General features: G+C 31.8%; 1 protein-coding gene across 10 annotated transcripts in view; it reads right to left on the bottom strand.

Moving 5' to 3' along the window:
- brat (tripartite motif-containing protein brain tumor) overlaps positions 1-27,865 on the bottom strand; it is a 523,432-nt gene that overhangs the window by 99,274 nt on the left and 396,293 nt on the right. For 2 of the 10 annotated variants that reach the window (XM_072530455.1, XM_072530453.1), the window contains exon 1: positions 12,612-12,941. The exons of 3 other annotated variants lie outside the window; for them this stretch is intronic. The gene's annotated coding sequence lies outside the window, so the exon portion shown is untranslated. Of the gene's footprint in view, positions 1-12,037; positions 12,155-12,611; positions 12,942-13,504; positions 13,615-27,865 lie in introns of those variants that run through there. 5 more of the 10 variants (XM_072530454.1, XM_072530459.1, XM_072530462.1 and 2 more) reach the window with 4 other exon arrangements.

The following is a 27,865-nucleotide window of genomic DNA, read 5'->3' as shown; positions in this document are numbered from 1 at the left end:
ACGCCGATGATACAGTGTTAATTGCGGAGTCCGACTTAGGTCTACAACGAATCATCGTCAAGACCAACTCGACCTGTGAGCAATTTGGTATGAAAATAAACATTAAAAAAACCAAAGTGATGTCAATCCGAAAAAACCAAAACGTACCTCAACCTTGCACAATAAATGGGCACATTTTAGAACAGGTCAATAGATTTAAGTACCTGGGATGTTGGATCGATAGCAGCCTAAATCCTGATCTAGAAATAAGATCGAGAATAGAACAGGCCAGAAAATCTTTCGAAAAAATAAAAAAACTGCTTTGTGATTCTCGAATAAAACTCGAAATTCGACTACGTTTATCAAAATGCTACGTCTGGTCGACTCTTCTATAAGCAGTTGAAACGTGGACCCTTAAAACATCAACCGTAAATAAATTGGAGGCCTTTGAAATGTGGATCTACCGGAGAATACTCAAAATTTCATGGACATCGCATACCTCAAACGAAGAAGTGCTGCATAGAATAGGCAAGGAAAGAGAACTTTTTAACACAGTAAAAGTTAGAAAAACATCATACCTAGGCCACATACTGAGAAATAATAAGTACCAATATGCCCAACTTATAGTGAAAGGAAAAATCGAGGGAAAGAGAGGCCTAGGAAGGAAAAGACTATCGTGGCTCAGAAACATCCGACAACGGACAGGGCTAAATTTTGAACAGCTAATAAGAACAGCTGAAGATAGAGAAGAGTTTAAAATTGTAGTAGCCAACCTCCATTGATGAGAGGGCACTTTAAGAAGAAGAATGAATTTAATTTTTAGCAGCATCTCTCCTAATACATCCTTCTTACCCTAGTTTCACCTGTGAGTCTTGCTATTTCATGCTTCGATTCAATTCATTTCATTTTCTTAACCCCTTTAAGTTTATAGATTTTTTTCTTGACTGTCGTTTTTATTTAATGCCGATATTCTTCTAATTTGCTCATCCCGCACATAACAATTTTAAGTGAAAGTGAGAACAACTACAGCTTCCACGGAAGTGTACAGCTTGTCCGATGATGTCATCGATGTCTGAATTATAGAATTACGTAACGATAATGGCTATATCTGCTCCGGTTAATTATCGCTAATTTCCTGAATTGCTTGACAAGTTGCCATTGGATATATAATATATGAAACAAGTAAAAAAATCCTTTTATAATCTTTTTATAGTTTTAATATCTGCGGAATAATCTAGTACCTGCTCTCAAAACAGTCTCTCTTGAAACAATGACCTTCGAGTTTGTTTCTATTAACTTTTGTGTTATTAATGGGCATAGCTTGAACTGGATCATTGTTTCAAGGAGGAGTGTTTTGAGACCACTTACCAGGTTATTCTACAGAGGTATAGATACAGACGGTAACGTTGTTACTTTCGTCGAAACTGAACAAATCGTAGAATACCAGGGCGACCATGCGAGTGTTGTTCAAATCAGAGGCTCTATTCCACTTTTCTGGCAGCAAAATTCCGATTTGCCTTAATCCTCCTCCGACCATTTGAAGCATCTAGAAGAAGTGGCAACTTTATATGGCAAAGTTGTATTATTCAATCTCATTGACCAAAAGGGAGCGGAAGGTAACATGGAGAAATCCTTTAAGGACACCATGAATTCATTGTCGTATGCTTCAGCTCGATTTCCATTCTGAATGTAGCAAAACGAGATGGGGTCGTCTCAAAATCCTGATAGACACACTAGCTCTGGACCAAGACGAAATGGGTTTCTTTCTCTTATTGCGAGATGTTTCCTTAAGCACATTACAAGATGGGGTTTTCAGGGAAAGAGATATATATTATGTAGTATGCATGGGTGGAAAACATGGTTTTATCGATGGAGCGGATCTTGTGTTTTCGTCACAATAAAAATCGGCAAATACGGAGATGTTCGTGAAATGGTTGAAAGAAAAACTGCTTTTAAGTTTACATGAACCATCCTTTTTAGTTTTGGATAATGCCCCAAACCATTCGAAAATTTTAAGCGTCAACTGGCGTTGTGAGGTCAGGCGGACCCCCAGTACTTTTTTTAAACCCATCATTCAGTATTGCTCTGAATAGCCAGCGGTAAAGTTCATTTGGGGTCTGTGTGGTACGACGACGCTAATGGTGTTTTATTTCTGAAATGGCAGGTTGTTCCAAGAGTATGGCAGTGTATTTCCTAATTTTAATGAAAGCGTAAGGCGGTGGTATGATGAATTAGAAAGCAAGTTTAGTGATTATGAGGACTACAATGACAAAGATTTTTCTCCAGAGAGTGACCATAACTCTGATTCTGAGATGGACGATCAGGGGGGACAATGCTGAAACACAAGAAAGTCAGGCTATAGGTGAAGAAGAATAGGGACCAGAAGTTTTATTTTGGTAAAAATCGATACAAGTGGTCCGGCCAATCCAGATTTAGAACAAAAAAACACAAACTGGTAAAAGTTCTTCCGCGGTTGAAAGTCCCTGCAAAATGTGGTGATGTCTCGGATCCCTTAAAAATATGGAGCCTTCTTTTCACAAAGGATATTGAAAACGAAATAATTCTACGGACAAATGAAATATTGTTATTTCAAGATAAATTTAGCAATTCTGATAGAACAGAACTGAGAGAACTAACAAAGGAAGAATTTAGAGCGTTTCTCGCTATCTTCTAATATCCTGCAGTTTTCAAGTCAATTGATGAAGATTTGCAAGAAATATTTGGTTATAATAATTAATGGTGGAATAAGGTGTGTTGACTAAATAGTTAGTGTAAATATTTTATTGCTTTTGTTTTAGGTTTGATAATGCAGATGATCGAGAAGACCCGAAACGAATGATCGAACAGCAGTGTCTTGGTTATTTGAGCGTTTTGTAAACAATTGCCAAGACTTCTCTAAATGATATAAAATACATTATTAGTTAAAACCGTATTTTTGTTTGTTTTCGAGAGTGCTTCAAATATTGGAAGAATTTGTTATTACTTTTTCAACACAGCAGACCTTTCAAGCCAAAGCTTTTATCCCTAATGCAAAATAGCCGCCAATTCGTGAAATAATATTTATTCTAGGATTACCTACATACATATTAAGATGATCCTTTATTCCATAGCGTTTGTAACTAAAGAATAGTCTTTTTTGGAAAGGACCAGTTAGAAAGAACCAACGTTATGCATCTAAAGATTTTGTGAATCAGAGAACCTGTTGATGAGTGATTTATACAATGATTTATATTGATAGCAATATTAGCGAAGAGAGATTTCGTTCTTGAGTAATACATTTAACGACAGTATCGTTTGTAACCGTACCATCAGGAAGAATACCACTTTAAAATTCTCTCTAAAATTTCGTTTCATAACTTTTATATTATAAAAAACTAACGAACGAATTTATGGTTTAACGGACATGGTTTCTCCTTCAAATCTCAACTACAAATCTCCGGCGATTAAAATACAAAGCGCACACTCACCTTAACAAATATAAACTTGAAAAACAAAATATGTAGTTTAGACACGTAGATCGTTTGTAGTTCCAGGAAGGTACCTACCTAGGTATATTCTTTTTATTATAATGAACACCGGATACATAAGCATTTTTGAGTTACGCTGTTCAGACTGGTAGGTAAATACTAAAAAGTGAATAGAGATTTGTTTTGAATCAAGTTTTGATTTTGATTCAATTGTTCTTTCTTAAATAGTAACCTTCTACGAAGTGCAGCTATTACATTATTATAATGGTAATAGTTAAAAAGATTACACCGGACATACAGGTAAATCATTTAAAAAAGTATACTTAAGCACAAAGATCATGGCACCAGACAAAATCTATTTGCCACAAAACATTAAAGTTATTAATTATTTGAAATGGTTACATGTTGTCTATTTCTTCAAACTATATCACTATTTTTGCATTTCTGATCAAATTTATGATGGAATCAAGTACCGATTTACCTGAGGAAGACAGGAGAGCTGTTATATTTAGCGGCAATGGAAACTCATTATGAATTAGGTCTTGAGACAGAATTAAAGAACCGAGAGTTCAGCGGATATTCGAAGAATATGATTTAGATCACCAATAGATACGGTGTCACAAATACAGACAGGAGAGTTAAGTATTCCAAAATTTGTCAATGGGAGACTTCAATTTTGAAAGAGTCAGAGAATTTAAATATTTGAGAGCAATAATAACAGACTATAACGAAATGCAAGAAGAAATTAAAACTTACATTTTTAGAAAAATCGAAATAAATAAAACCCCTGTATTTATATAGGGAACCCTTATAAAGGTAAAGCTTACTTTTTACGGAGAATTCAAAAATGTTACAAATAAAAGGTGTTCCATAAAAAAATATATAACTTTGATATATCACTCTTTTTTGGAGCACTCTGTATAATTAACATTATTTTTAACTGTAGTGTTCATGGCACTGTATAATTTTATATGTGTTCAATCACAAATTAGTCTATTACTTTGTAATCTCACATTAATCTTAATTTCCTGAATTTGTATAGATTCACCTTGTATAATTGTGAAAAATATCGAATAATAGCTTAATTACAGTTTGTTCAACTTCTTGCAAACGATTGCCTAATATTATTGAGGAAATGCTGCAATAATTTCCTCGGTTCAAATTATCTTTGCTATCTTTCAAAAGTGAAAGGTTTTTGTTCTATGCAAAGGGCAATACACTTATTTGATGAATCGTAGCATTTTAGTGAGATTTAAATATAGCTTCGGGACTAGTTTGGGAGGTAGTCTATTATACATTTTTACCTCAACTACAACTGTAGTGTAATAATTCAGTAGCTGCCAATAAAACTATTTTACTCCACTTAAACATTTTATTATATCATCGTCGATCGAGAAGAATCGGACACAGCGAATTTAAAAACAATTCCAACTTATAATTATATTCGAATTTGTCCAATACTTATGTATGTATAGTTTTGTGAAGAAAAAAACTTTGGATTTCAAGTAGTTTTCCGTACAGAAACCGAGGCGTATAGGATGAGCCACCCTATATACGTACTCGTAAAAGAAATAAATATTCTGTAAATTAAGAAATGCAAATGATCAATCTCTATAATTATGAGATTTTATGGCATTCTGGTAAATTCCAGAATAACTAATATGCTTTTGCTTTGATGAAAAATACTTCGCTAACTATTTAATGTTTGTATTTGAATCTATTTATAAGCAGTTATCTCTTTTATTTATATTTTTGTTCGCTGGCAATTATGCGAAGTATTTAAATGAAAATATTTTTCTATCATTTCAAAGATAATTTCATTGTAAATGGTCGATGAACTCGACTTGTGCGTACTTACGAGATATCTTAAGTACTCGATTTTGACTTTCGTTGAAGATATTCGAATTTAGAATTAATCTAGATTTGATCATTTTATGGAAGGTTTATAAATAGGAGAATCAAAAATTCTTGAAAATAAGGAAACAAACAAAAACCCAATAAATATAAAGAGTAGGAAATCAATATAATATCACAACACTAAAAAAACCAACACCATGAGATCTATTCTGTCCAAAACCAAACCAAACAATATACAGAAGAAATCAAAGAATTGCATCTATAAAATACTTTGCGAATGTAACTATTTTCTTGTAACAAACGCAGATTCAAATAATTCGCAAGAATTTCCAGCTTTAACACCTGCTAAACGGATGAGACTAAAGGTTGTCGTGTATCATTGAAGCTTTTGCAGAAAAGGCTTGAAGAGGCGTACGAGCAGACTGGAACTGTGAGTTCTCTCTACATGATTGTAAAAGATTTGGGATTTAAATGGATAAAATGAAAGATAATCGAAGGTTATTAATTTAGGCAATACTAAATGTTTCGGAAGTCATGATAAGCCAATTGTATATGTTGATGAAACCTATAGACATGCAGGACATACTACCCCGAGCAACTGGTCAGATAATGGTGGTAAAGAATTGTTCAAAACCATTTAAAAAGGAAGTAGGTTGGTTATCCTACTCGATGGTGGTCAAAAAGCTTTCATATCGTATTCCCTTTTGGTTTTTTTACATCAAGCGCCAAGTCTGGAGATTATCATGATGACATGAACGTAGAAAATTACGAAAAATAGACAAAAATCATTTATTAATTCTCAAGTATATTTTGGAATACCACTGCTTTTTTAGGTTAGGCATTAACGTTCCGAAAAATTCTCGCTAGTACATATGAAACAAGCTATACATGTGAACTTGCTCATTAACACCTGCAGCTCTATATACCTTAAAAATAAGTAAATAAAAATTAATTATGCATCTCATAAAGCATCTCTACACATGAAAACATTTACCAAAGTATTACGGTTTCCTGTGAAACTAACAAAGTAAAAATATTATACAGTGTTAAAGATAAAAAATATTACCCTAGTCTTCCTGGTTGCCAAGAATTTTTAACTAACAAGAACTGTTTTTAACCCTACAATGCTCAATTTTTAATTTTAGATTGGAAAAAATTATATGTATAGCTATTTTATAAAGAAATCGGAAAAAAATACTTAATTTAAAGTTATTTTTTTTATTTTCAGGACATTTTCTGTAATGTATCAAATTTGATACAAAGTGCATTTGGGCAAAATTAAGTATATATAGGAAATAAAATACTTAAGTACCTTTATAGTAGAATATTATTTTTATCGATGAAATTGAAAGAAACAGTTTGAATCCATATTAAAACATAAGTGAAAACCACATTTAACATAGGTTAATTTTTTACAATTTGCCTTTTTGCATCGGGTTAGATCGCTAGTGTAGATTGGCCAATGTCCTACAGCATCTGGTCGAATATCTTTTGGAGTAATATAGCTTGTTGGCCCTTTCTTTTTCTTCAATTGTATATCCTGTTCAACAGAACTTGTAGATGGTCGTCCTCGCTCATTTTCTGCTGTATCTTCCAGTTCTGTCCCACTCAGCTCGTCTTCAAATACCACTGGAATATTTGATATGTATATATTTTCTAAATCTATATCATTGTTCAAGTCTTCAATATCACTTACATCACAATCATCTTCAATACCATCCCAATTGTCGACTATGACTTGCAATTCATTATCTGATAAAGACCTCATCATACACCAGCTAGAGATCTAAAATAATGCCCAAATTACATTAATGTATCATAAATTAATGATACAAACAAATTTTTACCATACCTTTAAAAATAATAGTAGATGCTGAATAAAACTAATACTGGTTGATTAGTAGATGTGTAATAACCAGAAAACGCAATTTTGCACATTCAATTTTCATTAATAACCACCTATAAAAAATTCTTTAACTCAGCGTTATCGTCAACACGACGGTTAAGTGATAACTGACTAATTCGCGCGTTTTATAAAATATTAGATGGTGGTGCCAGGTTACAAAATGTGTATATAATATTATATAATAGAGTGGTATAATATATCGAATATGTTACATAGTGCTGTTTGGAATTAATATTATGTATTTCACTGTGTTATACACGTAAATTCTCGGTATGTTTCGTATATGTTACATTGAGCAGTGTAGGGTTAACATCATGCCTTTAAAGATCGAATTTAAATAAAAAACTTTAAAAATGTTAAAAAAATTTGTAGGATTACTTTAGTCGATAACACATTTTACTTTTTACAACAAATCTTGTGTAAATGGCACACCCGTGTATGAAATTAAATATCAAAGATAAATATTTATATACGATGTAGAAATATTTCCATAATGTGCATATTTTGAGCATTGAAACTTCAAATAAAAGTTAATATGTTTTGTTTAAAAACTATAAAGCATTTGAAATAAGTTGGCTATCTGCTAGGTTGTGATTAGTTTATATATACAGCTCTACCCTTTCCTTAATTTTTACTAAAACCTCGAGCCTCGAACTAAAGCCTCGAAAAAGTAACTTCGTTACTTAAAGGCCAAGGCCTAAAGGAATTGATGGCAACTTGCTAATAGGTTTGCTTAAAAAGGAACTACCAGAACCATTTTACAGTATCCTAAAAGTATCACCATGATGTTAGGGTAAATGTTCATACTAAATTAATTATCATCTATAGTACCAAATCATCGATTGGCCATACCTAACAAAATAATAAATTGCTTCTGATAGCTTAGGTGCACCAGAGACCTTGAAATCTACAACATCTTGAATCTGCAATCAATTAAACAATTGGGGAAGAAAAGTAGCCTCGAAAAAGTAACTTCGTTACTTAAAGGCCAAGGCCTAAAGGAATTGATGGCAACTTGCTAATAGGTTTGCTTAAAAAGGAACTACCAGAACCATTTTACAGTATCCCAAAAGTATCACCATGATGTTAGGGCAAATGTTCATACTAAATTAATTATCATATATAGTACCAGTAATGCACAGGAAAAATTACTACTACTTATCTAAACACGGTAGGTAATTTATTTTATAAAGATTAAGAGTTTCGTAAATACTACAAATTTTCTTATATCATGGGTTTTTACGTTTAGATGTCAAGGTTAATCGTCGAGTTCCATACTAAATTTCGGAGATGTTGCCAAATACAATCATAGAAAAGTCGGAATTATCGCTTCCCAGGAAAAAAGAATTATTAATAAGCGACCTTTTGAATACACGAAATTTTAAGCGCATCATCTAAAAAACTGGATATTTATAGGATATTCCGATAGACTGTATTTTTGAATAGAAATAAAAGAAAAACGAGCCATTTTAAAATTTATTCCAGAAGGTACTGGAACATAATCGTAGATCACCTAAAAATATCGAGACTATTTATATGGGAACTTGGATTAAAACCTCCTTCCTGCATATAGCAAGTTCATTGGACTAAGGTATAATTTAAAATTTTAATTTTCAAGCAAAAAATATATTCAGTAGAGTAAATATTTACATTATAAGTTTTTATTTATATAATGTTATGGACAAGGAAGTTTTAAAAGATTTAAAACAGTAACTTGGAAGATATGTTGTGAATAAATTATGAGAATTAGAAAACAATAAAAAAATTGGGAATAAAAATGTTTCAAGGAGGTAATGGTATAGACAATCAAATTGATTACTAAGACATGCCCAAAGATACTAAGAAAATAAGTACTAAGTGTTTAACTCATCAGTCTCACTTGTATCGACCAATCAAACATTTGAATGTAAAAGCAAAAAAGTCTTTAAAATGGCATTGTCAGTAACACTTTATTGTAGGATGATAGTTCATGTGATCACATGAAATCTGACTAACAAGATAATGTTAATATTATTAGATGTGATGGACTGTGTGGTGTTACTGAAGACCAACGCAGACTAACATTATTTTATGGTAGAGATTCTTCGATTAGTTTAAATTGATCTATTATCCTCCAATAAAGTTCCAAGCATGTAGTTCAAAGATGCTCACAATACCATTTTAAAATATTTTCCTTATAAAGTTTATATAACATGGCTGAGCTGTTTTCCAAGACTTAACTTATCAAAAATTTGTATTTTCGAACTAGAAGTTGAAACGTCAAAGTATCTTTAATTGAGCTTCCAAAAAATATATAGAGTATACCTAGCTAAAACATGAAAATAGCTTCAAAACCATATTAAGTATTCTCCAGAAAATATATGAAACAACTAAGTAAATAAACAAACTATCTAGTGACAACAAATTTTATAATAATGTCTCACACAACTAAAATGCAAAGAAAAATCAAAGGCAAACCCCAGATAGGCTAAGAGATAGGATATCATAACCATAGAACAAAGAAAAATTTTTCATCTTACATCTAATGTTCATAAGGATTATCTGATAGCTATGGAATATTACTAAATTATTGTATGTATATAAGAAAAATATCAAATTTGAAGTGTATCTCAGGAAAAAGAAGCCTTAAAGTCAAGAAGACAACTTCTAGGATCCAACAAACAAAATAAAAAATATCAAGCAAGATTTTGGGAAACAACAGATCAAATATTTGCTCTATATGCACCTTTCATAAATTTTAAACAAGCATGGGATATGGTAAATGGGAAAAAATGTAGCAAAATTACCAGAATTTGGGCACAACTAAAAAGTATCTAAAAAAAACTCATGGGAAAGAACAAATAAAGCTAGAAATCTTTAAAATAAATAAGGAAAACCAAATATCTGGTAATGAGTAACAGAAATTGAAAAGAAAGAAAATTACAAATTTCACATTGAAAAAAGTGTTAAAAGAGCTTAATTATTTAGAAGTGAAAGCAAAATAAAATGGACCTGAATAATATGAAATAAAAGCATGAATTGCAGAAGGCAACAGAACATAATATGGAGCATTACCAACACTAATAGTATACGAAGAATTTTATAAAGAGGCAAAAGTATGTACAGTGATTAAAAGTTAAAGAATAAGATCTTTATGACATGGAAAGTTTAAGGGGAAAATAGTGCTCCTTGTGAACCAATAAATTTTCCCCTCCACCAATCTAATAATTTGATTTGATGTCCCAAAATATGTAATACATTTTCCCTCTTGAACTATTTATAGGAAGTAAATCAAAATGAGCAAATGAGGCCTTCAACAAAACCAAAAACCAACTAAATAGAAAGAACTGAAGAAGAATAGAAAGAACAAATTACTGGTGCTCCCACATACCAATTGCTGTATAAAAGATGTTGTTTCGAACATTAAAACACATAATGGAGATTTCTATGAAGATAGGTATTTTGATTTTTGAAACATGTATATATAAATGTACATATAATTTCCAATATATAAAATTTACTCATATCAATCCATTTTGAAATGATGCAGTTTTGAGCATTTTGGTGTAAAATGGTTATTTAAAAAAACCTATTCTGATTATTGGAACATATAAATATTCCTAACTTAATATATTATACATATTGTACAGTTTTGAAATGGATATTTGAAAAAAGAAAGCTATTTTGATTATAAAACCATGTATTCATAAGACTCTGATTTTGCTGATATATCCAAGATATACACATATTTGACAATATATAAAACATATATTGTTGACATAAGTACTCAAATATGAAATATTCTACACCACTGCCCTTTTGTTGAGACAAAGGGAACAAATTCATGAGGTTATCATGAATAACCTCAGCATAAATGTGCTGATGTTACACTGAAATATTATGATAATTAGTCATTAGTGAGAAAAGCTGTTTCAAGAGACAGTAAGCACATTTTTGCAGATATAAATACATTCTTTTATGAGCAAGAACAACCATTTGTCCTAAACGATATGAGCAATAACAGCATATTGTGAGAACTTATCAAAATCTGCAGATATATGATGACAAGGAAAGAAATGTACACTTGAAGAGATTATACAAGGCAAGGTAAAATTAAAAGCAAAAACAAGATCCAGTCTAATTCAAAAATTTAATATTAGGGTTGCATTTCAACTATCACTTACTCTTCCTTAGAAGAGGATACTTTAAGCTAATATAAAAAACTATAGAGGTACCTAGTACAACATACAACAAAACATATACATGTTTCTACAAGTATATAAAAGCATGTTTTCACATAATTGAATAAAATGGCACTGTTAGGGTAACTTTTATTAAACACAGACACTTATTTATACTTATTTAATAAACCCCAAATGTCTGTGTCTGTTAGATATCTTTCTATAACCTCTAAAAAGTATGGAACATTCACCTACAAAAAAATAACATTGCAAGTAAAATGTAAAGACATTTTAAAAACATCCGAGAACGAGGACACCCAAGCTCAAATGTACATTAAGGTTTTATAAGGTGGATGACAAACAAAGAACTATCTGGTAACATACTAGAAAACGACCAGCTGTGAACAAAATTCAGGATATTTTTACCATAGACAAACAAAGAACATACGGGATACATTATATCCGGAAACCGTGGTAACGATAAAGCTAAAATTAATTATCCGGAAAAGAGATAGGAATACTATTGAAAAACTACTAAAACAAATATATCTTTCAAGTACCAAAGATCCCATTTACTTCAGCAATATAAGTATCAATTATTGATATGTAGACATTAAGTATCAATTATTGATATATAGAAAAAGCAAACAAACAAGAATTCTATTTACCTAAGTATGTACCTTGGAGATAAGAGAATGTCTTGTGTGAACAGTACTAAACAAACTTAAAGAAATGAAAAGTTCGTTAGAATTAACATTTAACCTTCTTCGTCACATGGTTTGGTATCTACAAAAACTTGTTTTCAGCCTCACGAAACACCAAAACATTCTAATAATATTCACCGGTAACTGAGGCGAGCACATGGTTGCCCACCAACGATTTATTAATAAATTATATTCAATATGATCACATATTTGTTTCTTATGTTATTATAGTATGTATAACGACACTAAATGTTAAAATATCTGTTAAAATATTTAAAAAATACTTTTCTTACAAAGAATGCTGCAGTTGAATAGATAAAAGGTACAAATCCCACGTTGGTTAATAAAAATATGACCGGTACAATTTGAGGTTAGAAAACGAACACAATAACATTGTCTAAACGTAAAACGAAACAATCCTGTTATTGTGCATGTTATTAAACTCTTCCAAGGTCAAAGAACGAGTCTCGTTGGCGCAAAACAAAGAAATAAGCTTAAAACGAAACGAAAAAATACATAAATAAGAAAAATTATTTACTTTTTTCGTTATCCAGCACTACTCATTCAATATAATCCTTTGTCATGAGCTGGGACACCATCGAATCACGTACTGTTTAGACAAACAAAGCACAATCTAAATTAGAAAAATTTGAAACGCGTTCAGTACTTACATTTAGTTAAAAAAGGCCCAACAAAACAAAACGAACAAAAATTAAGCACTGAAATAGACAGCAAGAGACACACAAAACATTACTTTTATATTCCAACCAACACTTTGTTCTTGTTGAGACGCGTACAGTACAGACAATACAAAGCGCTTTGTTCGCTACGATGTGAGCAGAGAAGGCGCCTCTACATAACTGAAACTGACTCACCAATCTCCACCACACCACACCACACGGACGGCGCGCAACGGCAGGGCAGATGTTCAAATAAAATCTACTCCGGACTAAACTGGGGAGGGAGAATATCTTGCTATAACCTCTCTTGCCCCTCGCACTTAACATTGCGCCCTATTGGGCATCGGCACCCCTTTTTCTAACAGGTAAGGGTTTAATACGGTGAAATATCTAGCTGTCTGACCAACTTATTTGAATTTTCTAAAAGTTATTTATTAAAGCTAGAACGCGGTTTTTAGCCGGCCTAATTGTCTTTGGCGCTAAAATTTAGGCGCCAGAACTAACGACTGTGCTGCAAGAGCTGTTGGATCGCTATCAGTTGACCGTTTTAACAGTCACGGAATAATAAAGTACTACAGGTTTTATACAATATTCATGTAATTGAAAAAATCTAGTAGTTTCTATGATTTTTTTATTTTATATGCGAGTATACGAGATACGAGTAGTAACGACGACAATTATTATTTTATAAATTAACAAATATAAAATAAAAAAAAATTAAAAATAGGAAGAAAATTTTGGATTACGTTACCTGCCTGTTTGAGTGTGATTGGTCAAAACACGGCCAAATTTACAAAAGAGAATAAGCCTAATTTGTAAATATTGTAATTTCTATTCGATTATATTCGGTTTACTGGTCCCAGTCCCAACTGTCTAGTAAATTTAGTAATTATTTTTTGCTATGTATAATTTGATTGGCTGGGAATTACTATACAACCAAGAAACCGTGCTCATAGCCAATATTAATCGTACCTTAAACATGAAAAACTATTCATACGCAGTTTATTAACAAAATCAAACTACATAAATTAAAATAAAGGTTTAAATGTTTATTTTTGACATTGTATAGCCGTTTTTAAATTTGTATTTTTACAAATGAAAAGTTTGTAATCGAAATTAATAAATATACACTTCCATTATTCACTATTCTTCTTTTTTTGGATAAACGAAGTCTGGAACAGTAAGTTTGTTTGCTGGAATTTTTGTGTTGTATGGTTCTGACAATGAATCTGTCAAAATATACCCAAGCAGAGTAAAATGAATATAGGTATTAACATTTTTGTTTATGTTGTATTTTCGTTTCTATTTAAAATTTATTATTTTTAATTTATTTATTTTATTATAAATAAATTTGAACCTAAATGGTGTACAAGTTGTTTTAAACTCGGGCATATTTTGACAGATTCATAGCTGGAAACTTACAACATAAAAGTTTCTAGCTCACAGTATTAACAGCTTAAATAAACTTTTATTACAGACTTCTTTCATTAAAAAAAGAAGAATTAGTATAAATAGTGGAAGTGTATACTAAACCCATAAAATTTTGGGTAGTGTATATTTAAAAAATATATTTCAGTTTTTATAATTTAACTTAACTATGTATTAGTTGTGACTATGCAGGACTATTACGATGACTATGCAGGTCATCATGCAGGGTAGAGTCGATGGCAAAAAGGGAATAGGTAGAAAGAGGAAGTCATGGCTGCGAAATATTCGAGACTGGACAAACATGACTGTAGACGAATTATTCCACGTTGCAAAAGACAGAGAAGCTTTTAAAAATGTGGTCGCCAACCTCCTTTAATGGGGACGGCATAGGAAGAAGAAGAATGTATATAGTAACATAACTATATATTATATGGTGCAGATAAATAAATATTGATTGTCGGTAATTCGTAAAGTTCTATTTTATTTACTATTTAGTTTGTTTACTATTAATATTGGCTATGAGTACGTGTGCTTGGTCGTATAGTAATTTCCAGCTACTTTTAGTCTGTCAAAAAGTAACTAACTTCACAAAAAAATAATTACTAAATTCACTAGACAGTTCGAACTGGGAATAGCGAACCGACTATATTAGCACCGTTTAAAACTAGTGCCTGGAAAGGTTTTATAGTCCAGTCGTCAGAGATTTGACATCTAAAAATATACGAACAAGCTGAATTTTGCTGAGAATGTCAATTTTGGGACCCAAAAAAGAAGCAAAAAGAAAAACTAATTTTATATCATCTACATCGCAGTCATGAGGATGTGATTGAGTATTATTTAACAATAGAACTGCTTTGATAGGCAAGTTTACAATTTTAAAGGTTTTTTATATATATTTAGGGATTCTACAGTATTCACTGCCTTCCCTCGCTCAACCGCTTCCATCTTTCTCTGTTGTTCCATTCTCCATCGTTTATTCCTCTCTTACTCATGGCGTCGTCTACTTCGTTCCTCCAGGATTTTCGGGGTCGTCCTCTTTTCCTCCTTCCTATGGGGCTCCATTCGGTTATTCTCTTTATCCATCTGCTGTCGCTAGTTCTTCTTACATGTCCATACCACTTTAGTCTTTTTTGTTCTATATATGTTAGTATGTCTGTTTCTATTGATGTTCTTTGCTTTATTTCGTCATTACTTCTCCTATCCTTTCTTCTTACTCTGCAGCATCTTCGCAGGCATTTCATCTCTGTTGCTACTATCTTACTGCTGTTTTTCTTGTTTATGATCCAATTTTCAGCCCCATATGTCATAATACTTCGCACTAATGTTTTATAAATCTGCGTTTTTGTCTTCATATTTAGGTGTCTATCCCACCATACTGAGTTAAGTTGTCGGATTGCTGTTCTTGTTTGTCCTAATCTTTGTGTAATTTCTTCCTCTGTTGTTGCCTTTTTCGTGTTTATAAACCCCAGGTATTTGAATTTATCCTTTCCTTTGATTGTTACGTTGTCACCAATCTGTAGATCTTCTATGTCTTCTTCACTTGTAGATAGGTACTCTGTTTTCGCGAGGTTAATATCTAGGCCAGCCTTGGTATATTCTTCTTGTAGTTTCTTCATCATGTAGCTGAGGTCGTCTTGGTCTTGTGCAATCACTACTTGATCGTCTGCAAAACTTAACGTATATAGGTATTCGTTCCGTACCGGTACTCCTATGCCTTCGAATTTTCTTTTCCATGTAGTCAAGGCTTTCTCTAAGTATATTTTAAATAGGGTTGGAGATGTGGAACAACCCTGCAGGAGCCCTTTTGTTGTGGTGAAGTCTCCTATGATTCTTGTTCCCATTTTAATGGACACTTTATTTTCTTTATACAGAGCTTTTGTAGCTTCTATGAGTTCCGTCTGTATTTCTAATTTGTACATTGCCTCCCATAGTTCTGACCTTGGTACAGAGTCATACGCCTTTCTCAGGTCCACAAATGCCAAGTGTATATCTCTATTTTTTGCTTTTTTTTCCAACAGTTGTTCCAGTGTGTATATGTGGTCTATGCATGATCTTCCTGCCGTGAAGCCTGCCTGATCCTCCCCGATTTTGCCTTTTATCGCTTGCTCTATCTTTTCTCGCAGTATCTTTCCATATAATCTTCCTATTGATGATATTACGCTTATTCCTCTGTAGTTTTCGCATCGTTTTCTATCTCCTTTCTTAAATAAAGATGTCATATATGCCGCCGTCCATTCCTTTGGGAGCTGTTCTCCATTTATGGCTTTCTGAAATATCCATTGTATCATCCGGTGTAATTTTTTTGATCCGTATTTTATAAGCTCAGGTGAGATGCCTCCAGGTCCCGGTGCGGGACTTTTGGAAAAACTCTAAATTTACTTAACTACTATTGCACACTAATCGTGGCATACAATAAAGTTCCATCTTTCCATGATTATTGGTCACAATTTGGCGATTTCTCGAGACCGCTGTAAACTGATCCTTGCCAAAGTTCCTACCCATGAAACCCATCAAACGAACCCTTTGCAACAGGATATGTATACGATTTTATTATATGCGAGGGAAATGAAAAATGAAATGATACTAGTTTGTTATTGGGAGAAAAAGTAGTGACCAAATTAGTTAGCACTATAAGAGGAACTGATATATTAATGTGTTTTGGCAGATTTTTCTCATCTATTAGACTACTTGATACTCTATCTTGTATCTATCTTGAAAAATAAAGAACGGCTCAACATGTACAATAAGAAAATGTAAAAAAAATGTAGAAAAAGTCTACCAAATAGTGGAAGAAAGTATTTTTTCGCTTTCTGATGATCTATCTATCTATATAAGGATTTTTACAGCTGTTGCCGCCTTCCTTCTTTCAGTCAACGTCTCCAGTCCTTTCTGTTCTGCCATTCTCCATCTCTAAGGTCTCGTCTTTCCATGGCCTCGTCCACTTTATCCCTCCATGATCTTCGGGGTCTACCTCTTTTCCACCTTCCTATTGGGCTCCAATCAAAAATCTTTGCTAACCACTTTCTGATGATGGCTGTTGGAAATTCTCATGTACTACACAATGATCTAAAAAGGAAAAAAGAAACACCATTTTTGCCTTTTTTAATTAGTATATCTATGTTTATTTCACATCTATGTTTATTTCAAACTTATTTGTCATAATAATAATATATTCATTTTGCATTTGTATTCAAACATACGCGTCATTGACTAGAGTGCTTCATAGTTTTAGCCGTTAAAAGGAGTAGCCAAGCTTTAGAGGGAACAACGTCACTTCGCTCTGAACACTAGAACAAGTCAGTCGCAATTATTATGCTGCTGTTAAAAGAAAAGCCTCCCCTTCACTTGGACGTCCTCCAGCAAAGAAACAAAATAAATGTTCAACGTGATAAATCATTTACCTATCAAAGGAAAGACCCGTAGAAGATTTCAACGATGTTCTCAGAAAAAGAAAAACGAACCACCACACTATGTCAGAGCTGCAATGTACCCTTGTGCAAAACATGTTCCACACCTTTTCATTTACATCAAATATTGATCTTAGTTTTAGGCCTTTTGTTTTCAAAATATGAGATTTTATTTGTATTTTCGATTTTTCTTTACTAAAATAAAGTGATAATTTAGTGTCTGATGGGTTATTATAGTGCCACATATATTTTCCAAGAAAGTCGGACTGGGACATATATGTCCCGGACAAATTGGAGGATCTTAAGGATAAAATTAATCAAAATCACTTTTATTTTTGCATAATTATACTTTTTAAACAAGAAAGTTCTCAATTCCATGGCTCCCCTAATATTTTAACACTCAATTGCATTCTGAAATATTGTTCTTGTCAAAATAAGTAATTGGCTCTTATTGAAATTTAGCATGCAAACTGTTATCAGTTATATTTAATTCATGGCAAATATGTTAAATCATTCGTTGATATATTTTTAATTTCTTAATCTCTAGTTGAGAAATTATAAATTGTTTACTTCCGTGGTTTGGCTGTTGATAACTATATATCCCATTGGCAAGTGATAAAGAGAATAATAGCCAATAAATAGCGATGATATCAGATACATTATTCAGATAATATTTAATTATATAAAATAGGTCAGTATACAAATGTAAATCATAATAAAATTGTGACCTCAGCTGTTGCTAATCCGCATATTTATAATTTGCTTCAAAACAATTTTATGTACTTTCAATAATATGTCGATAAAGAATGTCCCAGTTTCTTTAAGTGCAACGAAATTATTAGCGTTTAGTCTGATTTAAAAGATGAGTAAAGTGGATCCTTAGTAACTTAGCATGTACATAGTTGCATTTCGTGTTCTTTTATTTAAATTGCAAGTCAAATATGTTTCCTCCATCTTGTACCATCTCGTGCAATGAGAAAAAGCTCATGTAATTGTCGCATCGCTGATTAAACAAAATTTTTGGACTTTTCTTCTGACATTTCTTGTTCGGAATCTGTAGTTTCAAATTGATTCGTAACTCCCAAAAGGCATTTTCTGAAGCTACTATATTCAAGTCTACGCACGAGAGGATATAATAAAATCATTTCACAGCGCTCTCAAAAACACGTTATATTTATAAACGCTAAATAAAAAGAACTCACTCTGTTTATTAGAATTTTAATTCACGAGGGGAGCATCTTACAGATTTCGTAACAGAAGAGGAGACACCAATACTTTCATCAATATACTTCCAAGAAGATTTTCCTCTTGAAGATCACGAAAAGACAATTCAGATCACATTGTCAGGAATCAAATAGACTACGAATATATTTTGTTTTAATATAAAAAATCGCTTGATTTAATGTAAGCGTCAATTACAACAAATTTCCAGAAGCCATTAAGTTTCCAAATAAAAAGACTGATATGTTTTTGTACACATTCATGACAGATCAAAGAATTTATTATTATGAATGTAATAATAATGGATATATCAATTTTATACACTTATACCAATATACCAGTAATTTTGCCCGTCGCATGTGACAGAGGATCCAATCAATTCTATCTACGGTCACTCATTAAATTTTTAAAATAATAAACTTCTAGGATGCAAACCAAGTAAAAATAAAGTATGATCTGGTACTTTTCTGACCTGACATCATATTTTTTTATTTTTTACTATATATATATATATATATATATATATATATATATATATATATATATATATATATATATATATATATATATATATATATATATATATATATATATATATATATATATATATATATATATATATATATATATATATATATATATATATATATATATATATATGTTCGGATAAGTTTCCGCGGTCAGATAAATGAAAATTACTGAGTTCTCGGGAAGAACCGCGTTGAGAATTTAAAACTCGACGTTTCGGCACCCATTTTGGAGCCATTATCAAGAGTGATACGGTTCGGTTCGAGTTCGGGGTCTCAATCTGCCTACTCCCCTCACTCGACACTGAGGAGTAGGCAGATTGAGACCTTAGTGCCGAGAGACAGTTTTTGCAATATAGAACACGATACTGGTACGTCTCGAGTGAGGGGAGTAGGCAGATTGAGACCCCGAACTCGAACCGAACCGTATCACTCTTGATAATGGCTCCAAAATGGGTGCCGAAACGTCGAGTTTTAAATTCTCAACGCGGTTCTTCCCGAGAACTCAGTAATTTTCATATATATATATATATATATATATATATATATATATATATATATATATATATATATATATATATATATATATATATTGTGACAATTAGGGTTTATAGAAAATAATTTATAAGTTATATACTACATAATATTAGATACTTGGTTGTTTTAAATAAGTTATATACTAGAGAATTTAATAAAAATATATTTATGTGAGGGCATTTTTAATAAATTAGCATATAATAAGTGTAAAAAGTTGTATTTTAATGTTGTAAATAGATTTAAGTGAGCCATGTGACTAGGCAACCAACTATACATACTCCAAGTGTCATATTAAGAATTTTTACGAATATAAGTGGGGTTATAATAATATATTGTTTGAAATGTGTATTTTATTAAATTAGAGTGTTAGTTACTAATTTGAATGTTTATTCTGATCTGAAAAGCCTAAATGTCAACAAAATTATCAATGGAACATTAACGAATTCTCCAGAGTGAAGAGTGTGACCATTGTTTACGGTCGAACATTCTGGAATAATGATTATGTCGGTGGATAGAACAGATATTTTTTCGAGAACATCGATATCGAAGAAATAGAACAAATTGGAACATGATCTCTTACCAGATGGTTCTGGAATATCCAAAAAAGATATAAATACCCGTGATTTGGATTCAAGATGGAAGTTTTTAGTCAGAAGTCAAGCAGTTTATTATGAAAGTTAGTAGATTAGTTAGTGAAGTCAATTGTTCACAGTTTTAGTAAGTCAGTCAAGCAGTTTAATAAGAAATATGAAAGTTAGTTGGAGATAGTCCAATTGTTTAATATAGTGAGTTAAATGAAGATTAAAAATTATGCATATATTTAATGCACATTTATAATTATACACAAATAATTATTGAAGATTATAAAAGTATATTAGAAGAATATTGGATGGACATTGGAAGGAATTAAAATTATATTATGATTGGAGATTAATATAAATCAACTTATAATAATTGCATATTGGTATATTGAAAAGAAGAATAAATATAAATGGTGTTTGCTGGTGGTGTATAAATGCTGGTGAAGAAAACTATATCTTAAATTGGTAGAAGCTGATAATTGGAAAAAGTAATTTCACAAAAACAAGGATAACCGAAGTACGAAGACATTCAGTGGTGATTAGAATCTATATAGTGGAAAACAGTTCATTTAGGCATTCAGTGAAAGAAAGGTACAAAATTTTGTTAATATAATTTAGTTAGTGTCATAACAATTTCAATTTTGAAGATAGTTTGTTTAAATTTTACATTGTCTATAGAATTTAATTAGTTTTATAAGAATATCAATTTAAAGATAGTTTATTTTAAATTTACATTGGCTAGGTTAGATATATATGTGTGTTTCATAATAGTTATAATAAAGATAATTTAAAAAAGTACTTACAAACTAATTCTTTGAGAACCGCGATAAAAACCCTATATTATTGAAAATACTCATTGCTCATCATTCAAACAAAAAACACATCATAACAATATATATATATATATATATATATATATATATATATATATATATATACATATATATATATATATATATATATATATATATATATATATATATATATATATATATTGATTTATAGTATCAGCAATCGGTCAGGAAATAAAACTCTATTTGTTCAGTCGATTTATGATACATTTTTAAAATTTATCTGTGTATTGTGTTGTGTATAATTTTAATCTATTTGTTCAGTCTCAATATTTCGTCACGATTTTGAAAAAAATATATATATACATATATATATATATATATATATATATATATATATATATATATATATATATATATATATATATATATACATATATATATTTTTTTTTAATGACACGCTATATACATTATATGTACTATACGTCTCAGGTCGTTTGACTTGATGTATCATATGCTAGTATTCAGCTAGTTGTTTATTTTTTACTCAGTCAGAGGTGTTCTACAGGTCAATAAAGCAAATTTACCTTATAGTGTATCTATTATCAACCATAGTGTCATGTGATATCTCGTATGTCGCTATACGTTAATTAATAACGAAGATGCTGTGTAGTGCCCTTTTGGTAAACGCCTTGTTTATTTTTAATATACTCCCCTTTCATTTGTTGTGTCACATGTTAGGATTCGATCAGTTGTTTATTTTGTGCTCAGTTAGAGGCCTTCTTTAAGCCAATAAATTAAAATTTGTCCTATAGTAAATCTATTTTTATCCATAGTGCCTTATGATCTCTCGTATGTCGCTATACGTTCATTAATAATGAAGACACTGTGTAGTACCCTTTTGGTAGTCGCCTTGTTTGTTTTTTTATCTTTATTGTACCGAACATGCTTATTTCGACGTAGCCCATCTAACAGTTGTATCTCGAGACGACGATGATCTGTGTTCGGGAACCTTCCAGATGTATCGACCAATATGGAGATTGAGTCGCTAAGGCAAGTGAATAGAGGTGGACTATATCAGAATACTCTAGTATATAATAACGTATATATAAGCAGCGTTGATATTAGCTAAGTGGAGTTGATAAGATACTACCGTACTGTAAACTTATAAATAAATATATTTACATAAATTATAACCGCTCGTTTTATTTAAAAACGCTACAATATATTCGTTTTATCCTTCCCTTTCATTTGCTAGGTTGCATGTTAAGATTCGGTCAGTTGATTATTTTGGACTCAGCCAGAGGCCTTCTTTAAGTCAATAAATTAAAATTTGTTTTTTAGGTAATCTATTTTTATCTTTAATGCGCTGTGATATCTCGTATATAACTATACGATCATTAATAATGAAGATACTGTGTAGAGCTCTTTTGGTAGCCGTCTTTGTTTTTTTTGTATCTTATATTTTCTTTATATCCTCCCCTTTCATTTAACACATCACACGCTCCCGTTATGGGACCAATCATAAGAGGTTTGGGGTTGAATCAACTTGGGGTTGGTTCATTCATATTTTGTTCTTGAAACCTTGGGTTTCAAGAACAAAATATGATTGAAATGTCAGTTGGTAGTTAAGATTTCTTTCCTAGGGGGCGCTAGGAGTTATCGTACCAGACAAACAGTGTGAGTTGTCGCCCTAGCCTTTTATAATTCAAAAGATAGAACAACAATTATTATGCTTTTATTAATCCTTTCTTATTTTCATCATATTCAGGTAGATACATATTTGATTCAGTATCGATAATTAGAAAAAAAAAAGATTATAAAACAAAACTATTCAAAGGAAATCATCCTCAGTTGGATTCCTTCAAAGAGAAATTGTCTTAACGGTGACTGAAGCTTTAATATCACTCTATTATTTAACTATCATCGTTTCAATAGTTACAATGCTTGGGGACTAATAACGATAATGCCCGTATCGTCTTCATAACAAAGTTGCTTATTACATTTCCCTTATATAGTACCGTCTACATATTCCTATCTGTAAGCTTGTGTAATGCGTACAAAAAAGGCATAACAAAGGCGGTTCTATACATCCTTGTTTAATATTCCATTTGATAAGTAATTCGCCTAATTATGCTATATAAAAATATTATTCAAGATTGTAAATATTAAATATAAATATTGCTGTTTAAAATAATACCGGATACATACTAGGTGTCCTAGTTTTAAGAATTGTTTAGTGTACTGGTGTTTTCCATCAGTATGTTATTAGTATATTTCAATGGTCAAATTGTGAATATTGGTAAATAAATGAACGAAAGATCGGCATGTAAGAGGAACGTAAATAGGAATTTATTATACTCGATTTGGAAATGCATGCTATAGTTTAGTTTCAAGATTGTAGGCACTAAATTGCAAGAAGTGATGATGACGATTCAGGGTTATTCGTGGTCTTCCAGTAGCATACAAAAATTTTTGGTAAAAGTTAGAGGTAACGATACTTGTACAAATTTTTTGTAGTACTATTTTCTTCCTAGCGCTAATAAGCTTGTAAACAAATATGTGGAATCGGCCATAAGGCAACTAAATCATTTAGACATCTTAACTTACAAAACTTAACTTTTAGAACGGATGATGTGAAAGGTCTGCTAGTTACTGCTATAGAAAACATCACGCCCAACTCATGGAAAAATTGCATTACAATACTAAAAAAGAAGAAGGCAGAATGTGGCAGCAATTTCAAATAACAAAGTCAAAAGACACTCACAAGAGTTGACGAGTCGATTAAAAATATTATTTTATCCGTGATTGAATAGAAAATTAGATATTTTTTATTAATCTTATTTCGATATAATATATTAATGCATTTTATATTTGATATTTTTATATGTTTTTATTATTAATTTTGGTATTCATATTTTTAAATACAAAAATAAAGATACTGAACCACGAAAGTACAACATGAGACAAATCGAAGGTAAGGGCATTGATTTCGAATACTATAGTTTAAAAGTCCTATTTTTGGTTACCATAACAATATAAATTTTTAAAATTCAGTTTCAGAACCTCTTAAAATTTTAATCATTTCGAAGAAACGTCTTTCGAAGATTTAATGATATTTTATACCTGGACAGATATAGTTTATTTCACGAAAAATGGTTGAGTGCTTAATGATTGCAATAAAACCCGACCGCAAGTACCCCAGCTTAGTCAACATTAGTTGAGCAGGTAAGTATTCAGGTAAAATTGAAGCTACTGTGGAGTGTCGTTATCTTGTTTGTATAATAAATTCCTGGTAATATAAAAACGATTAAAAAATCGTATAAAATTATAAAAACGATTAGAATACATTTTATTTCATAAAGTTGTAAACATTTTAACAGTGAGTTTCACTATCAATGGTTGATCTTTTAATGACCACAATAAATTTGTTGATCGTTAAGTATTTCCTGGAATAATTATACAGGTTCCCTCTATTCTGCATAATTTGTAAAAGTATATAAAACCGATGAGACATTTTTAAATATACATTTTGTTTCATTTAGTTGAAAGTGTTACAAGTGTTACCAGTGTTATACCTATTTATACCTATAAAACAGCATTATGTGGCGTCCGTGAAAAACATTGATGCTGCTTCTTCCAGTGTTCCAGCAAAGAAAAAGCATTTATCTGCGGACGCTAGAGAAATCGTAAAAACAATATATAGTTCTTTACTTACAAGAGGACTTACTGATAATACTGCTGCCAGTAAAATATCTGATTTAACGAAAATACCCCTAACCACAGTGAAAAGAATTACATCAAATCCCATTAAGTCAAGAAGGAAGCGTAAGGATGCCGGTTCTACCAAATGTATTGACGAAAGGGATAAGGACTTAATAAGACGAAAAATTTACACAATGTACGAAGAGCAACGGATACCTACATTAGATGCTTTAAAACAACGGCTTACTAATGATGATACACAAATAAACTGTAGCCGCATTAGTCTTTGGAGGATTTTATCTAAAATGGGCTTCAGATATCGTACAATTGACAAAAGGCAAGTGCTTATGGAGTCCCATCGTTTACAAAAGTGGCGTACTGAATATATAACTTCCATAAGAAAGTACCGTACAGAAGATCGACCAATAATTTATCTGGACGAGACATGGTTTGACACTCATGAAACACCATCCAAAGAATGGTCTGATTCTTCCAACAGGTGTCAAACAAAAGCTCCATCAAAGAAAGGGAAAAGAATAACAATTTAAATGCAGGATCAGAAAATGGTTGGGTCCCAAATGCCTTATGGCTTTCTGCAAAGAACATTAAAGACTCCTGCGTGGAATACCATGAGGCAGAGCTTTTTGAGCAATGGTTTAAGAATTGTCTTATACCTAACCTTCCTCAAAATAGTGTGATAGTAATGGACAATGCAAGTTACCACAGTCGTCAATTACATAAGTCTCCAAGTGCAAATAACACGAAAATTGAAATTCAAAACTACCTGTTAGAAAACGATATATATTTTGAAGAAAGTTATTTGAAAAATGAACTGTTAGAAGTGTTAAAATCATTTTCTATTAAAAAAGTATATGTTTGTGACGCATTAGCCGAGGACATGGGACATACAGTGTTACGGCTTCCGCCCTACTATTGTTTATTTAATCCCATAGAGCATGTGGCACCAACTAAAGTCAAATGTTAGGTCACAAAATGTTTCTCCGACTTTAAGTGGTAGTGTAGTCGAATTAATAAGGAAATGTGTTGATGATATCTCCCCAGAAAGTTGGAAAAATTCAGTACGCCATGTAATGAACGTAGAAAATTCATATGTTACTTTTAATCACATAATTAAACCAATTGTTATTAATCTTGAAGAGGATAGCGACAGCGAAACAGAATTAGGTATTTAGGAATTCATAAATATATTTTGGGTATTTTTTGGGTTATTTTAAATATTAACTTGTATATATATTTTTTCAATTCATCTATTTTTTGTACATTATGTATTCGTTTCTATACTGTAAATAGAACTATTATTACTATACATTTTTAACGATATCCGATTAGGAAGAGCAAAAACTTTTAAACACGCCAGTTTTTTGCTGACCTAAGCCTGTAAAAAGTATGAAGGAAAGTACCTTTCTGAATTTAGATCCATATACTACAATTATTCACGTAGAACAAAAAAACTACTTTCTTCATGTTAAAAATTGTTCAATTATCAAGTATATTCACTTGAACAACCTGAAAATACCATATGAAATAATTTAATAAATTTTTATAATCGTGTATTACACAGCTACCAATGAAATATATTAAATAACAAACTTTCTGAAGTGCGACCCTGTGTACTTCGGTAGTTTATTGAGAGACTCTTGTATACACAATAGGATCAACTCAGGTAACCATTAAGCACTCAACCATTTTTCGTGAAATAAACTATAATCCAGGTACTACATTATTGGTTTATTAAAATTACTGCAACATTTCTTCTTTTTCTTCTTTTTTTTTATACAGACATGACTCTGTCTGTTTTTCAATGTGCCTCCAGTAAGTTGTCGTTCCATCGTTTTCGTAGTCTTCCTACTGATCGTCTTCCTATTGGGGAACCGTCCCTTGCCGTCTTTACTACTCTATTTGTTGTCATTCGGCTTATATGATCATTCCATTCTACTCTTCTATTTCTTACCCAACTCTTGATGTTCTCCACCTTGCATCTACGTCGTATATCTGTACTTCTAGCTCTGTCATTTCAGACAATAAAATTTCTTATAATTCTTTGTCACTAGTTTATGACGGTCATCATCAGCATCCACTCTTCATTTCTCACGCCCACTGCTGGACATAGGCCTCCCTTAAACTGCTTAATTTTTTATGTTTTGTGCTCTTTGTTGCCAGTTTTTGCTGATACGCCTGATGTCGTCAGCCCAACGTGTAGGTGGTCTTCCTCTACTACGTTTGTCTGCTCTTGGAGTCCAATTTGTAATTTTGCGCGTCCATCGTGAGTCGTGCATTCTCGCTACATGGTCTGCTCAGTTCCATTTCAGTTCCGCTATGCATTCTACAACATCAGCAATACTCGTCCTTTTTTGCAGATCTTCGTTTCTTATTGGGTCTCCCTAGCATAGACCGTTCCATTCGTCTCTGTGCCACTCTCAATTTCGAATTTCGAAGCCTTAGTCTTAGTTAGAGTCATAGGTTCCGCCCCATAGGTCATGACCGGTAATACGCATTGGTCAAATACTTTTCTTTTGAGGCTAAATTGGTATGTTGGCCCTAAGTGTGTCTTGCAGTTTTCCAAAGGCTGCCCACGCTAAAGTTATTCGTCTTTGGATTTCGCATGTTTGGTTATTCCTGCTGATTCTTATTTCATGACCCACATACGTATATTTCTCTAAAAGTTCTACGACTTTGTCTTGAAAATTGTTATTGGGGACCATATTTGTCATAAACTTAGTTTTAGTGAGTTCATTCTAAGCTTCAAACATACAAAGTCCAATTCATTTAACATATCTGTGGCTTCTCCTAAATGATTTGTGATAAGGACAATGTCATCTGCGAAACGGATATGGTTAATCTTTTTGCCGTCTATTGTTACTCCTTTGTGGTCCGATTTGACCATCTGAAAGGCA

Source organism: Diabrotica undecimpunctata, chromosome 4, assembly GCF_040954645.1.
Source record: "Diabrotica undecimpunctata isolate CICGRU chromosome 4, icDiaUnde3, whole genome shotgun sequence".
NCBI classification, from domain to species: Eukaryota; Metazoa; Arthropoda; class Insecta; order Coleoptera; family Chrysomelidae; genus Diabrotica; species Diabrotica undecimpunctata.
This window is presented reverse-complemented; position numbering and strand designations above follow the sequence as displayed.